We start from the raw sequence: 16,216 nt of genomic DNA, 5'->3' as shown, positions 1-16,216 counted from the left end.
AGTAGCTGCTGCAGATCTCCCATTTGTGTTGAGCAACACAAGATTAACAAATCTCAGGCCTGAGAGAGAAAATTCATTGGGGGGAGAATATGGTGAACTCTGCAAAGCCTGGACTGTTTCTGTCTTATTTGTATCTGAGCATTGGGCTGCTCCAATAAACCACTGAGTAGCTGGCAAGACAGTATGAAAATCTGCAGTTATTTGCTTTGCCAGCAGGTTTGTTTAACCACTAACAGAATTACTCTGTCAAAGGTAGCTTAAAGGTACAGAGTATGGCCAGGGCTTCAGTTTTTAAACATTAATCAAATTTTGAGTATTCAGCTCTGTGTTTCAGATCTCAGTAAATCACAATCTGGACCTATGTTTTCACCCCTCCATCTGAAACTAGGATGTTCAGGTTGACCCTGCTGGGAACTTCCCTCTCCATGGTAGGAGGACACACGAGAAGATTCTGAATTTTGGTTTTCCATTGTTTCGCCCTGACTCAAGGCATGCCCTCAAAATCCAGAGCTGTCAGGCTTTGTCCTGTTCACCTAAGCTTTAGATGAATAGTGGAGCACCTTAGCCCCTGAAAGCAGTGCAGCCATACACAACCTCTTTACCCATCATCATCTCCTCCAGCCTCTCAGCAGGTTTGGGACAATGACACCGTGGCCAGCCGGTGTCAGACGCACACAACAGTGCAGTTTGTTATGCTCAGCTGCCCTGTGCCCACAGCTGTACAGAGACCCCTCATTCCCACCTGTGTGCAGGCAGTTACATAGCTCCGGTATTTGCAAACAGCTGTCTTACAGCTGGTGTAACTACTCCGTTGAGGATCCATCATGTTGGGGAGTCCTCCAAAGCTGTGAAGCTCCAGCACCATCTCCTCAGTGTACCAGAGCATCCTTACAGGCTTTTTAAAAAAATTATTATAGTATCACCATGATTCTAGTTAGAAGGCCGGGGGATTGGGCACTGCAGAGGCGCTGCGGACACCGCACAGCACGGCTCTGGGAGCAGTCCCTGTGGGTCAGCCAGGCATTGAACCGAGTTAAACAGCTAATTCTTGACAGGAGAGAGGAGGCTCTGTGGAGCCAATATATCCACATGTTGCTTTGCTGTGACAAATAGCGGAGGCGTTTACAAGCCTCTGTTTACATCTTCCCAGTTCACTCAGCTCCAGTAATTATTGACAGGTCTAATTACCACCAGACGGCTGTATTTTAGCATGGGATAATATCAAAGACCCCCAAAGCTTCTGTAAATGTGTACTTTTTACCTGGAACCTTAGGAAAGCAGAGAAGTTGAAGATGTAGTACACCGATAGTATCTCACAGAAATAATGATTTGTGAAAATAGTCCGAGTTTTGCTGACAGATATCAGATATTTTGTTGACATTCTGAAACCAACCACAAACAAAATTGATAACATTCAATTAACCAAATTGGAGCAGGAAGGAAAATGTGTTAGGGAAGCGAAAACAAATGCTCAGGACAGCATAATAATGCAAAACCGAGTAATCCCAGGAGAATGCTGTTGCACAAACAGGCAAACCTCCTACGACATTTCAGTTAAACTGAAAGTCTGACATAATTTTCAGTTCAGACTATGATATGGGGTCTAGAAATAATACTTTGGGTATATCTGTTCAGTGCCTTCTTCAGTAATCTTTTATGTGAATTGTTTTGTTTTTCAGTAGCACTGACACTAGGACTCTAAGTCCTAGAACGGTTCCGGCAGCCCCTTCATGTTAGTAACTAACTGCACACACTCAAGACATTTCTCGGCTGTAGATGTCAACAGAAAGGATAGAGGAAGGTGCCGGGTGGCCAAAGGAGGATGTACAGACAAACCATTGCACCCTGTCTGCTTTGCTGTCCTCTTATCGCATGGGCTGAATTGTGTTGTATACCATGGGGATCCCTCCTCTCCTTCAGGCAAGTAAAGGTGAAGTGCTAAGAGAAGGATTTTTTCTGCTTCTTTCAGTTTGCTAACAATAAAATAATAGAAAAACCCCAGCAAATGCATATCTGGGTAGCACTTGCAGGGATAGCCTGTTCGGTCATGTTTATGTAGGCTGCAACCAGCTTGGTATGTAAAGTGAAACGCTGTTGAACGAAGGCATCAGCAGTGCTCTCAGCTCAAGCCCAATGTGTGTGAGAAGGGAGCTGACAGTTTGTCCATGGAAAACTCTTCATCTTAGACCAGAACACGTTCTGTAACTGCAGGCAGCAATGGACAGGAGTCCTTACATACTTGGTTTCTTGGCTAATAAAGAACTGCTTTTCTCATATTTTTCAGTGGCTGCAGCCTTAAGCTTTTGGGAGTCCTAAGTGATTCGGCTGAGAGATGTGGTTTGGTGAAAGACTCAAAGGCTGCATTAGTCACCATGTTCTTTGCTAAGTGAGTAAAATAAGAGACTGTGTAAGAACCATAGTCAGAGGAAGGAAGTTATTGTCAGTCCTGGGTAATGAAACTGAGTGGGTTTACACTTTTTAAAGTTTCATACATTACAGCCTTCTGAAAGATTGATTGATTCAGCAGTCCTAAAACAGCAGACAAATAACCCAGTGTTAAGCGACAGCCTTGGTAAGGGACAGGTACAGTCTGAGACCCTGCAGCTGTGGGAATGCGGCCACGAGATGTTGATTTGGGGAGGTCCTGAAACTATTTGGACCCACTACCATCTCCATGACTGCTTTAAAACAGATTCTCTTAAAATGCCTGTGTTTGGAAGAAGCAATTCTGTGCTTTAAGAGAGCTGAATTTCCCTGGCAAACCCCATCGCTGGCTCAAAGAGAGAAGTTGCTGAACTCGCGTGTGTAAGGAAAGACAGTGAATTACAGAGGTTTGCAGCCTCACATGGAGAGAAAATTGCAGGATTCATAAAGCAGTAGCTGGAGGAAGCGCGTACAGATGCTTCAGAGACCTCTTGTGCAAACAGACAACACCTTAACTCATAGACTTAGAAGCAGAATTAAATTTGTCCTTCAGGACTGGTTCACTTAACTACTTCACTGCCATCACAAATGCTACTTAAACACCCTCTGGGATGACTTTTTTGTAGAATTGAGCCACTGATATCTAGTACCTTCCCCCAAACTAGTCATCTCTTTCAGCATCTCTCACTGGATGTAGTGGCTGGGCCCTGTGACTGTGTTCATCTTCTAACTTCCAGTATCTGACAATTTATTGTTTTCTTAATATTGCACCCTAGACATACAGGGTAGTACCTAACAGACATGACTGTATGCACTTGATTTTACCCCTTTGTTTTTCAGTTTAGAAACAGCTGACCCTAGATGGGATTTATTACAGCATGAAATACCTGATTCAGCAGGTGTAGCATCACATGGTGCCTTCCTCAATAGCTGATGTTTCCTGAATTAATTTTGAAGTTTCTAAAAAGTGCTGAGCAAATTAGGAGATGTGATTGACCACAAGCTTATCCATCCTAAAGCATCACAGCACTGCTCAGTGTCAAAATGTGAGTCAGAATTTGTGATCACCATCACATTGATATGGTCAGTTTTACAAACGTTCAGGTTCACTCAAGGAGCTTAAAACATGTTTGCTTTTCGTTTAGTTCATGCAGAATTCATTATGTTTCATATGAGAATTTGATTTTATACTAGTAAATACATAAATGTGACTATGGATGATAACTCCTCTATCTTTTTTTAAAAGTTCCTTTCTGTATTAACAATGTTCACATACCTACTACAGCCTTGCCAAACTATCACAATCTCATTTCCCTGTCACCTTTATACATTAATAGCCTGTTGTTAGCTATTAATGTATAAATGGACACTTGCTTGCTTTCTTGTATTTTTGTAATCATCTGATCATTTGTCCTGGAGGCGAAGGCATGCGCCTGTGCTTCCCTTGCAGAAAATGAACTTCATTAAGCATGTGCTGTGTATACCTATATTTTCCCCTGGAACAGACCACCCTTATGAGACAATCTCTCATCAGGAAGGTGCTGTCAGCAGGATCTCCAGATCAGATTAGAAACCTCTATGGCGTAGGGCATTTAAATAACCAGCTCTGTTGGTCCCTTAGGATGTGCCTGTCTGTGAAAACTTTCCAGATGACACAGCCCTTTGAAAGCATTTCTCTGCTCTGCACGGAAAGCTGCTCTAACTAGGACTATGTTATAAAATGTCCTGTGTGAGAAGGAGGTTTTTGAGGAGAATGGTTTTAAAACTGCTGGTGTTTGAAGTTTCCTTAGAGACCTACTTGAGCTGCATTGCCTCAGTATGCTCCTGGAGCTACCGCACTGCAAATGCAAGTAATGATTGGATGAAGCCCCTGAGGCTACTGATCACCCCAGATCCACACCCTGCCTGGAAGCTGTGCTTGTTCATGGGGGTTTCTCATGCCACACCTCAGCCATGCAGGATCTTGGGGCTGCCTGCACTCTGGTTCTTTCCCCAACCCACTGCCTCCTCCAAGTCGCGCATCAGTCTGTCCTTGCACAAAGAGCCGCCCTGAAGGAGCTCTTCAGTATGTACAGGGCCTTCTAATGCTCAGCAATGGCAATGGAATACCAGACTTCTTCCAAGAAGAACAATGGATGATGAGAGCACACAAAATAGAGGCTGCTACAAGCAAGTACCTAAAGAACAGGATGAGGAGGTAGAAGAGATGAGTCAGATGTGCAGCAGGCTGAGTATGCATTTTGCTTTTGTTAGTAAGAAAACTTGTGGCACTCTGAATCCATCTTCTAACTTTCTGGAGCCAGTGAGCATGCTTTTGCTTTGTCCAAACTAAATCAAGGAGCTGGGTGAGCTGGGCTAGGTGGTTGCTCTCAGAAAGAAGAGGCAGTCGTGTTCAAGCTCTTCCCCTGACCTGAATTCCTGGTTGAAAAGCAAAACAGTTTCTCAGCTGAAAAGTAAACATCAAAAGATACTAGAATTCAATTATTTCTTATTTCCACCTATCAAAGAGAATTAAGTGAGAGGGATTAAGTGGATAAATGTATCAAGTAAAGCAGCAGTGAAAACAATATACTCCCTTTCTACAACTGTAAACAATTACTACTGTGTGATTTGGAAACTGTCAATTAGCCCTAACCACACTGAATCAGAGCTTCTTTCTGGTGTAATGAAAATAGAGCATCTTACTGTCACATCAGTATAGATTGCATTAACCTTAATGACTCCTGTAAGGCTAAACCTTGCCTTGGCAGGCAGATTGAATGCTGTGCGTTATAAGCTTTGCCTTTAACTTATCTTCGTACAACTTCCATTGATTCTACTCTAATTTAAACTAGAAATACAGAAATTGTCAGGTTTGAACAGACCACTGGTGCAACTAATTTGATTTTTTGTTGCTAACTGTAACCACTGATGGATGGACTCAGGGAAAAATAGAATAATTCATTCTCTGTTCCCTCCCCCTTTCTCTTTCCCCTTGTATCCTTCCCCTAATTTGTTTAATTAAGTGTGATGCGATGCCATGGAGGAACAGATTTCTTTACCCCTAGTTGATGACAAGTTTATGTACTGAAATGGAAATATTAACAGCTCTTGTATCTTCAAACTCCCTAGTATTACTAGAGATATTATTCTTGCTAGTGTAAATGTCAAATCCCTGTTTGGAAATAATTCTTCTATATCTCCTGTATTAAATAGATTATTCTAAGAAGTTTCCAAATTCATTGCCAGGAGCCTTCTTTTTTGTTGTTGTTGAATGCTTCCTTTCAGTGGGAGAAAATGTATTTAGGACCATGTTACTCCATGCGCACCACCATCTGCCACATCTCCTCTTTCATTATTAATCCCTGGCTAAAGTTTATTTGGTGAATTCAATAGGAGTTCCTCTTAGACTTATCCCACTGTAACAAAATCTAACCCCCTTTCCTTCAGTTGCAGGGATGTTGCACTTATATAAAATTGCTAACTCTTCATGGGAAGAAAGATGTAAGTGGATCTCTCAGCTAGAATAATTTCTTCTTGGTCTAAAGGATGCTATAGCTTTATTGATTAGCTTCTCCAAAATATCTGTTGGCTGAAGTTCCCAACCTATGACATATTAAAATGATTTTGCTATGGGCAGTTGCTCTGCACTTCAAAATCAAGCCCATTGGGGTTTCAAGCTCAGGATTCGAAAATGAAGGTACCAGAAGTTAATTACTTTTTGTATAAAAATATAATATGTTTTCAATTTCTGAGATACATCAGTTTTACTTAGCTTATACAACTTCATGCTTTGTTTTAACTGAATGTCTACCACACTTCAGAACAGTTCAGTTCTTAATACAGCAAAACCACTGTTCTTGTCAACCTTACTGCTGCACAGATTTTTTTCCAAAGCTCTGTTTCTGGTGTTCAGAGAATATGTATTATCAGCTTATTTGTTCCGCACATTAGCAAAAAACCCCCTGCTTATGAATTAGGGAAAAAAAGCTCAGAAATATTTTATTCCTCATGACTACAAATACCACAACCTGCTACAGTGCAGATTAGAAGGTTGCAGCTGTACTTGAATTAAGGAGGGAAAAGAGTCCTTCAAGCTGTGAAGTTAACCGGGAATCTCTGAGTAAAGCATTTTCCTACTCACGTGTGAAGCTGGAGCATGCTGCTGGCATCTTGCCATACAGCTTTGCAAACTTGACTATGTTTGAATAGTAGCTCCACTGCAGGCAATATGTACTACAACATTTTTTTAAATTCAAGTTTAACTACTTTTCCTATCTTTATTCCTTGCATTGGTATGTGCAAAAGCTTCTCATTCAAGTGGGAAACTAAAAGATAAGCGAGTAAGAATGAAGCTGTCAAGAGGTTAACTTGACAATTCCCAGACCAAACAGGGAAAAAGTTTAAAAGTTGAGGTTCTTTACTATCAGGATAAAGGAGGGAAAAACATCACAAAGACCACATTTGTGGGAACCTGTGCAAGATTTTATGGACTTTCAGAGTGCACAGTAACTGCAGGGCTGACTGAATCCGAAAAACAAGTGGATTTAGGGAAAACGGATAAAAGACTAAAGGCCCAAATTCTTGCTACAGCTTCCCTCACTGAGAACTATTAAAAATAATTATAATAAATCAGGAGTTAAGGGCAGAGGTAAGGACAGAAGATTTCACAAACTACAGAACCTTTTATTTGAGACTCAACCTGTATTTCCAGCACAGATGTGTGTGTGTGCAGGCACAGGATTGTACGGTCTAGTGTTTCCTAATCTGGTTCTCAAACAGTGCCAGAATGCATTTTTCTGCAGAAATCTCCTTTGCAGCTCTGCTTGTGGTCAGGAGTCCCTACCTTCCCATTCAAGTGTAGTGAGCACTTCTGAGCTGGTGTCCCGTTCATAACGGAGCAGCCAGTCCCATAAACTTGTTTTGCTTAATCACTGCAGAGGCCAGGATTCAGAAATTTGAATGTAGGGTTAAATGCACATGGATAATTTTGTACAGTAAAGAAGCTGCCTAGGTTTTGCATATCGATGAGGGTGTGGTGAGCAGGGATGTCCTATGTAGTTTGGAGAAAATGAGATAGGAGATGCTAATGGATACAAAATTTATATTAATCTCATTTATCACAGAGCCACCGCAGCATTAATACTGCTCAGACATGGTGTTAATCGCAGGGTTTCACAGTTCTCAAGTCTGAACCATGTATTTGTTTCCAGTCTCCCATATTGTTTCAGCCCTGTTCTTCTTCCCTTCATAAAGTAAACCAAATAGGACATACCTAGACATTAAAGGTTTCCACATGTTTATTTTATTAGGTTATTGGGAAGCAATAACTTTCAAAGGGCAGAAGAGTTTTGGCTATCTGGTGAATTTAATCAAAACAGATGCGAAAGAAATTGCGGGGCTTCTATGAGGACAGGCTGACATCAGCTGCGCCCTGGGAAGCAGGAGGAGAGCAGCATATCAAAACTGAAGCAGAATTCCCCTTCTGCAGGGACTGTCTTGGGCTTGGACGTGTGCACTACCTGAACGAGCCCAAAAAACCATGACAGGGAAGCTGCGATATACATCTGACTGAAAGATGCTGCCAAGAGATTTTTTGACAGGCTAAAGAACATGGACAAGAAATAAAGTATAAGTTGAAAGTAAGAAATAATAAAGAAATAAGAAATAGAGTATAAGTGGCTTTTTTCTTCATGTTACTTTTCTGCAGAGACAGGTTTTCTTCTGAGAGAATGCAAGAAGACCATAACACTTATGCTGTATGTTACCTCCTTGAAAATGTTTTAAAGGGGGAGCTCAGGGTCTGGCAGAGCCTGAGATTCTCCTTAGTTTAATAAAAGCCACCAGGGTTCAGCTGGAAGCAGAGGCGCTCCCAGTTTGCTTCCAGGAAGTGCTTCCCAGCTGTTTCATTGTAGCCTAATGGCAGGGGATATTTACTGAGACCATCCTACCTAAGAAAGTCCTGCCTGATCCTGTTTATAACTCAAAATACGAAGGAAATGCCAAGAAGTCTGCTCGTTGCAGTGCCTTAAAGGACTGGTGACCTCGGTGGGTGCAAACGCTGAATGCCTCAAAGATTGTGTGACAATATTGGTGGCAGTTTTAAAGTCAGCGAGTGTGGAAGGAAACACAAGGCTATGTTACAGCGTGTCCGGATTAGCTCCTGCGTGATATGTATAACAAGCGACTGTATCTTTTAATTGTCTGTTACCTTAACTGTTAACTTAAGAAATTTCTGGAGAAGGGAAGGAAAGCCAAACCAAATGCATTTCTAAACAAAGCAGAAAGAACTTCTGTGCCAGGGATTTATGTGGTCTCAGAGCAGTGCAAATAAAATTGCTGTGATGTTTGTGCCTCATTTGATGTCTGCATCTCGGTTATGTCAGATGCAGACCCTAGTAGTTCCCAGCTCAGGTGGATTAGAAAAATAGTGTTATGGGTTTACTTGATTTGTATTTGTTTATTTATTTCTTTCATAACTTTTTACACTGGTCTCTGTGTTTCAGACTGTGGGATAGGAAGAGATTACTAGTTTGTTAGCTGTTTTGATAATCATAGATTAAGCCCGTTAACTGTAGGAGTCCAGTTAGCACAGCCACATCGTCTGTCTCGTGTGCATCACTGGGGTGTTTTCTTGCTTTGTCTTCCTGGTAAGTCGTGTCGCAGTGCTCTTAAATGTCACTGTTGTCAAAACCAAGTGCATGATGACTGAACTGCCCCTTGGACAAGCAAAAACTGCTATTGCTTAGAGACATCTCTTTTTTCCTAATGTACCTCCAGACCTGTTTGCATCTTCCAGTTACTGTTTAGTGAAGGATTCAAAATAAAGAATGAAAATACAAGCACTTCATGCTCTCTCAACTCCATTTCTTTGTCCCAAACTCAATGTTTCTCCTGCTCAAAAATCCCATTTTTAAGCTTATAAAATAGTCTGCGTTAAGTAGCCTTTCTATGTGGCAAATTTCTGAGGCCACTAGAAAGCCACGAAGGACAGAAACAGCTGCATTCAGTAACTCGAAAACTCTTAATTCTGGATAAATGAGGTGGAGTTTACAAAGGCTGAAGCTTTTTGTTTAGAGAAAAGGTTTCAAAATTAGGAGGCTTAGGTTAAAGAAAAGGTTAGCTAAAACTTACTAAAACTGAAATTAAGCACTGCCTTTGCCATGTCAGCCAGCTGAAGTGGATCGGTTTGGAGTTGGAGCTAGTGGCACAGGGAATGGCAATAGTCTAAACGTGGTTTCTCTCTGGGCAGTGGAAGTATAGGGTATAAAAAAAAAGAACCTTACATTCCCATTGTACATGATACCATTTGCAGAATTTGGCTCCAAATGCAGAAATTTCCAGCCTGAGAAACACTACGGTCCTGGTAAAACAGGAGTGACAGCCCGGCACGCTGTGGTGCTCATAGCTCCTGGCTGCATCTGCATCAGTATCCTGACATAGTGTGCCTGGTCCTGAGGGGGACATCCTTCCAGAAATTTCAGGAGGGACACTTTTCATGCAAGCCTCCTGTCTTCGTCTGAGAGAGCATGTCTGAGAGATGTAACAAGAGCTGTGTCTTAGTCTCTGCAGGCAATAAATCACTGCTGAGCGGCTCACCTGAACTTGTACCAGCTCCGTGCTTTTCCAAGATGCTGCATGTCCAACCCGCTGGCTGCAAGCCCATGAGATCTTCTAATGCTGCAACCAGGTACGGCTGATACCACATTTGTTGTTTTCCTGTTTTCATTAGTTAATCTGCTTCTAATTTTTGTAGCCTCACAGCAAAAGTACTCACTGAATATCACAAACACCCAATTTGGTCAGATGCAGTTGATTTGAGCTCGTATTTTCTATTTAAAATGCCTAATTTGTTACCTGAAATAAAAAGATGTTGTTCTCATTTCTGAGGGCTGAGACTGCTTAAGCAGAGGTTTGAATTACTATTGAACACTGAGTAACAGACCTTTGTGAAGAGAGTTTGTGTCATGTTGTAATTTATTTGTCTCCCGAGGTATGCAAAATCTTTCTGTGACTATTCAGTAGCCATAAAAATATGTGAAGAAATGCAACTACCCCAAAATTCTGCAACTTCTTTTGGGTATAAACATATTTCCATTTCTGAAATGTTTATGCAGCTCTAGGACATTTATTTGCAAGATACAGACTGCTTCAGTAGTACCTAGAGTACTTTAACCTTGGCTGGATTTGATTCGAGGTGCTTGTGTAATACAAAAATAAAATCAAATTAAGCCCTAACTTAGGTAATTGAATTTTAGTAGCCAAAATTTATGAGGGAAACAAATTTCAGTTACACCTGTGTACTTATAGAAGATGAATTTTCAGTTGTTAAATATAAGCGTTCATAGACAAGCTTGTGCACTCAACCAGGGAGAGAAGAGAATCAATATCACCCCTGAGCAGCAGCTCAAATTTCAAATATTCACAGCTTATAAAGTCAAACTTGTGAAGTTTAATTGACCAGGAATAATTTGAGGACAGTGATCTGTATGTGCTTCATAGGCAGAAGGCAACCAAGTTATTCACTGGAAATTATTTATTCCACTTTAGAAATTATGGGAGACTTGCAACGGGGCTGTGCATTTGCTAAAATCTTAACTTTAATTTGCTCGTGAACACTGCATGATCCTCAACCAGAAAAGCAACAGCAATTAGGAACTTGTTTTCATGTAATTCCCTCCCACCATTGCTCTTCCAAGTAGTTCTTAAAATGTCTAACCTGGATATCAATAAGCATGTACCTCCTGCTACAGCCACACAGCGTTTTAGCTGTAAAGGAGAAGATTAACAAGGGATCCATGATCCCTTTTGCTTCTGTGACTCTCAAGTTCAGAGCAGAATTAACCTTTGATTCTTGGCTCTGCTTCTCTGCTTAGACCAGTGAACTAAATGCCCATTTTTCTTCCTCAACAGCTAGCGAATATTTACTGTACTTTTTCCTGTAGAGCCTTGTCCCTTTGGCAGAGCTGAGAGTTTGCCTCATCCAATTTCAGTGTCATCTTTTTTGAAATCTATGGCAAAGCCTTGCTCCTCTGTGTGGTTGTTTAATATGATGCATTTCTGGAAATGCCAGGCAGGAATCAGGATCTGGTGAGGAAAGTGCTTCTGGGGAAATGGGACAATCTTCAGCCCCCCAGATATTGTGAGTATTGTAGTCGAGGATGTGAAAGCTCAGCTAAATGAGTGTTGAGAGGAAGAAAGGCAAAAGTAAAGTGAACAGAATTTAGAAGATAAGTGACATTACAGTTCTGTTTATAAACTTAAACCTTGGCTTTAGTCTAAAATTGCATGTTGTTTATGAATATTACTGTTGGTGGAAATAAAGTCATTTGGAGGAGTCTGTGGTGACTTAGAGATCCCATATGAAATACTTTGGTGTCAGGCATGTGATTTATCCTTCTCTCTTGGTGCCCAGATTTATCACTTCTGTAAACCTGTTAAATTAATCTCCAGTCAGGGTCCCTTCACTAGCCAACGCGCCAGGCTACCTCTGGCTAGGTTTGCTAAGACAGCTAGGTTGGAGAGGCCGTCCAGTCATACAGCTGTCATGTTTGCAAATTTGGCATCCTAATTAGACAATGTCTTTACTCTTAAGCTGCAGTTATCAGGTACCTGGTGAAACCGATATCCTATAAGGCATCTGTGAACTAGCTAGCAACCTCACAGTACAAAAAAAAAAAAAAGCATGAAATGGAACCAATTCTGATAGGTCTTCACCTCATGCCCAGGTATAGGTACAGTTAATATATAAATACATATTGGCTAGAGAACAGATACACAGTGCAGTGACACTTACTGCTTGAAAAAATGTCACATCCAGACTCCAGGATTTAGATTTTACAGGAGGGCATTGGTGGCAGAGATCTTTCCTTTCAAAAGATAAAACCAAAAACGGAGCACGTAGCAGTTTCTTTCTACAGGTCTACCTTAGTGCGAAGTTTTGATCTTCAGGATTTAAGTAGGTAACAATGCTTGTGCCCATTAAAAATGTGACCTCAGGAGTCTCTAATTAGGAGGCACAGTTATGATGCTTGGGTTCCCCTGCCAAGGACGTGGCATCCCTGCCACAGCATTCAGCTCTTACTTCAATCTGATGAATGTTAAGAACCTCTTAATATTAGAAATCTTAATTGTTCCATTTCAGAGAAGGTGCTACAAGGCTGTGGGGCTGGGAGTGCTGAGCACAGCTGTCTGCTTCTGGCTGCTCTGACCCTCGAGCTGCCTCACTGTTGGTGCCTGCTCACCTCCCTTCTCAAACAGTCCGGTCTCAGCATTTTAGTCTGCCTCCCCTCTCTGTTAGACACCTTTTTATGTCAGCTTTCCTACAGGTGAAGCCAAGTGGCTGCTGCAAATTATAAGGAATCTTTTGTGCTTTGCCCTATTTCAAAACCCTTTTGTCACTTAACTGTACACGGTCTCTTGCAGTATTTAAGCAATACAGTTTGGAGGCTTTTTTGCTTTAATCCAACTTGTTTAAGGGTTATCAGTGTTTGTTCCCTGTTGAAATTCTTATCCAGCTTTTACAGCTCACGTTCCTTGCTGTAAACCATCCTGAGAGGCTAACATCTCCGTTTTCAGGTCTGCCTCAGATCCTAAGGGAGGGCATCCTTTGGCCAGACTCTCGCCTGATTTATGCAGTTTTAAAATCTTATGCAGCACAGCCTACTGAAAAACCAACACACCTGATGTGTCTGGGCAGAAGCATAACACTAATCTGAACAGCAATGGTTAAACAAAAGCTAGTGATCTACAGAGAACTCGTCTAAAGGAAATAAGGGGGTTTTAGAAATTTTTTACGGGATGAACCTCCTAGTTTGCAGTTCTTTACAGCTTTATGCTGTACATTGAATGAGAGTCCTTCACTAGCTTCTAGACATTTCTTTCACAAGAAAATTGACTGGCAGGAACATATTTTTTGCCTGTCACTCCAGGTGAGATGACTCCATTGACTTCTGTAGTTCACCGACTGAAAAACCATAAGAAAGCAAACTTTTATGGGCATCGAGATTACTAGCAATGTGAAGGGAGACAAAAATGAGGCAGATTTCTCTCTTTTTCATACAGCTCACAGGGGAACATTTCTTCCCATCCATTCCTTGTTTTTTCCTCTGGAGTGGACAAGGTTGTCTTCCTTGACACTGCGCTTGCATCCCAGCAGCCGTCCTACTCCCTGGTCAGAGCAGAAGAGCCACTGTAGTCTGATACCTATTCAGCCTGATCTAGACTTCAGTGGCCACAACCGAACTGTGATTACACAGATATCCTTCTTTTTGCCCTTGCTGTCGAGAAATGCTGAGTGATGTACACTCAGTGGTGGCAACGGCATTCATACATGTGTTTCATTGTACTCTGGTACCTTAGTTTCCATGGCTACCGCAGAAATTGCAGGTTTGCTATACAAATTGGTAGGAAAGATTCAGAACAGCAGCCCATATGCTACAGCCTCCTGAACCTCATGCTCCTCTCCTGGGCTTAAACATGCTTCTCTCCATCAGGGGCTATAATGTTGGTCTCCATCAGGTACAGCGGGTCTTTGCCACTGCTGGGCTGCTTCGAGGGAAACTCAGTGCACACACCAGATTGCCCCCTTGTGCCACTCTCGGTTGTCAAGTTTTTGAGCAGGAAAGATGATCTGCATTTTGATGTATAGCTGAAGTGCCTGGGGGGATGTTTCCTCCCTAGTGGTTGGTTATTCTGCCACTCCCCAGGTGTAAAGCAAGTGAGTAAAGGCGTATTTTAGCACGTGATCGTGGAGCTTTATGCAGAAAGGCTGCAGGTAGAACGTAAAATCAGCCAGAATAGGTAAAACAAAGCCCATCCAGGCCAGTATCTGTTCTGACTGGAGACTGACAGCAGGGTCCATAGGGAAGATTACCAGAATGCAGAACCATGCCTGTGCCCAAGCAGCTGCAGGTCTGCTTTCCTGAGTCAAAGATGGTATCTGTGTGTTTATCTGCTTAGTGATTTTTTTTCTATTAATTCATCTAGTTGTGTTTGAATGCATATCCAATGTAGCCTCTGCAACAACCCAGCAATAGGCTTCACAGCTTAACTATGCACTGGGTGAAGAAATCCCTTTCAGTCGTATCTTTCTCAGCATCAGCAGTCCTGGTTCATTTAGTCATTCAACAACCAGAAGCCATTCCATACCTGTGATGATTGCCCATCTTATATCCTCTTCACTTCTAGTGAATCCTTACTGAGAGGGATGGTGAGCAGAACAGCTCATAGCTGTCAAGATGCAGACACATTGTGGATGTCCCTATTCCTTTCCTAGTAAATCCCAATACCTGGATTGTTCCTGAGCACTGAGCTGGCACTGTCTGTCAGAATACCAAGATCCCTTTCTTCACTGGTAGTTACAAAGGCAAAGCCTGTCACTCTGTGTGCTGACAGAGCTGCCTGTTTTCAGGACTCTGCCAAACTCCTTCCTTGGGACCAGCCCATCCCCTGGCATGCCTTGTTCAGTGGGGTTAAGAATGTGGCTGCTTTTGGAGACTAGACCAGCCTTTGGACTTGTGAGGCAGATGTTTTGATTCACACTCATTTTGAGGTTCCTTTCCAGGAAGTGACTTGTATCAACATGATCTTTCCTGAAGGCCTTGTCTTTCACCAACTGTCTGGGGAGAGGGCAGGACTCCAGGCTCCTGTTCTGTAACAGCAATGAGTTAACTGCCTGTCAGTGTCTGCGCTGTGGACTACTTTGGTGGTTCTCCAGCTCTGCCATCCCACAGTACTTTGCCTACTCGACTACTGTGTGTCTTCTGCACAGAATGCTAATCCAAAAGTGAGGATGGGAGATCCTCGAACCAGAAATACCATCCTCTACCCTGATTTAGCCCAGCTTGAATTTTAGGCAATCTGTTGAGCATCATTTATTTGAAATGAAAGATAACCTGAAGTAGGCAGTTCTGGTGCTCTTACAAATGGTCCTGATGTAGCTAGTCATAAAAAATTGCAGAGAGTGGTAATTACAGAAGTAGACTTGTCCCGTTACAGCCTCTGAAGTAACATGGTCACAAAGCGCACTCAGACAACATACCCTGAAAGCACAAAGTTCCTTGCAGTGCGTGCATTATGCCTGGCACAATCAGCCAGTCAAGAAGTGTGTTCATCTGGTGATAATCAAATCAATAGAGTGTGTTATTACATTTGAGTGCGTTATTGCAGTTATTAAATAGCTTTCCCAAGGTTTATAAAATAGCTATTTTTCAATAATATTTTGCATCATACCACCATGAAAAAGAGTTCATGAGGATTTTTAAAAGGTCTGTTAGCAACATACCAATTTAGTTAAGCATTGTAATTTTGTAAATGAACTCAAAAAATCATGAATAAAACATGAAATAGATTAAGCAAGATGAATGGAGAGTTGAGAGAAGATCCAAAATCTGTTTTGGCTAATTCTCATAGCATTAATTCTCTAGAACTGCCTTCTTCACACACTCCTAACTGAAACTGCTTCATCCATTCCAATATCTACACTGCTGTGGAAAGGTTTCTTCTACATTTTCATCTTTTACCAACCTGAAATTGAAAGAGAATGACCATATAGGATGGCTTCGAAGATACATAATTCTAGTAACTAAGGAAATGTAACTCTGCCCTGTGAAGTCACACGGCACATGTTTAAGATGGTTGATTTTGTTGCCAGATTAGAATAAATTACATCAGGGATGTAGGAGTTCTAATGTTTTTTTCTTTTCATGGTAGATCTAAGTGTAAGTGTCTGCAATATTTAATAAACCTTTCTTTTAAAAGAAATTTTAATTCTGACTTGGATCGCTTGCATTATCCTGTAAGTAACATAATT

This window comes from Grus americana, chromosome 11 (genome assembly GCF_028858705.1).
Source record: "Grus americana isolate bGruAme1 chromosome 11, bGruAme1.mat, whole genome shotgun sequence".
NCBI lineage: Eukaryota > Metazoa > Chordata > Aves > Gruiformes > Gruidae > Grus > Grus americana.
Note: the sequence above shows the minus strand (reverse complement) of the source record.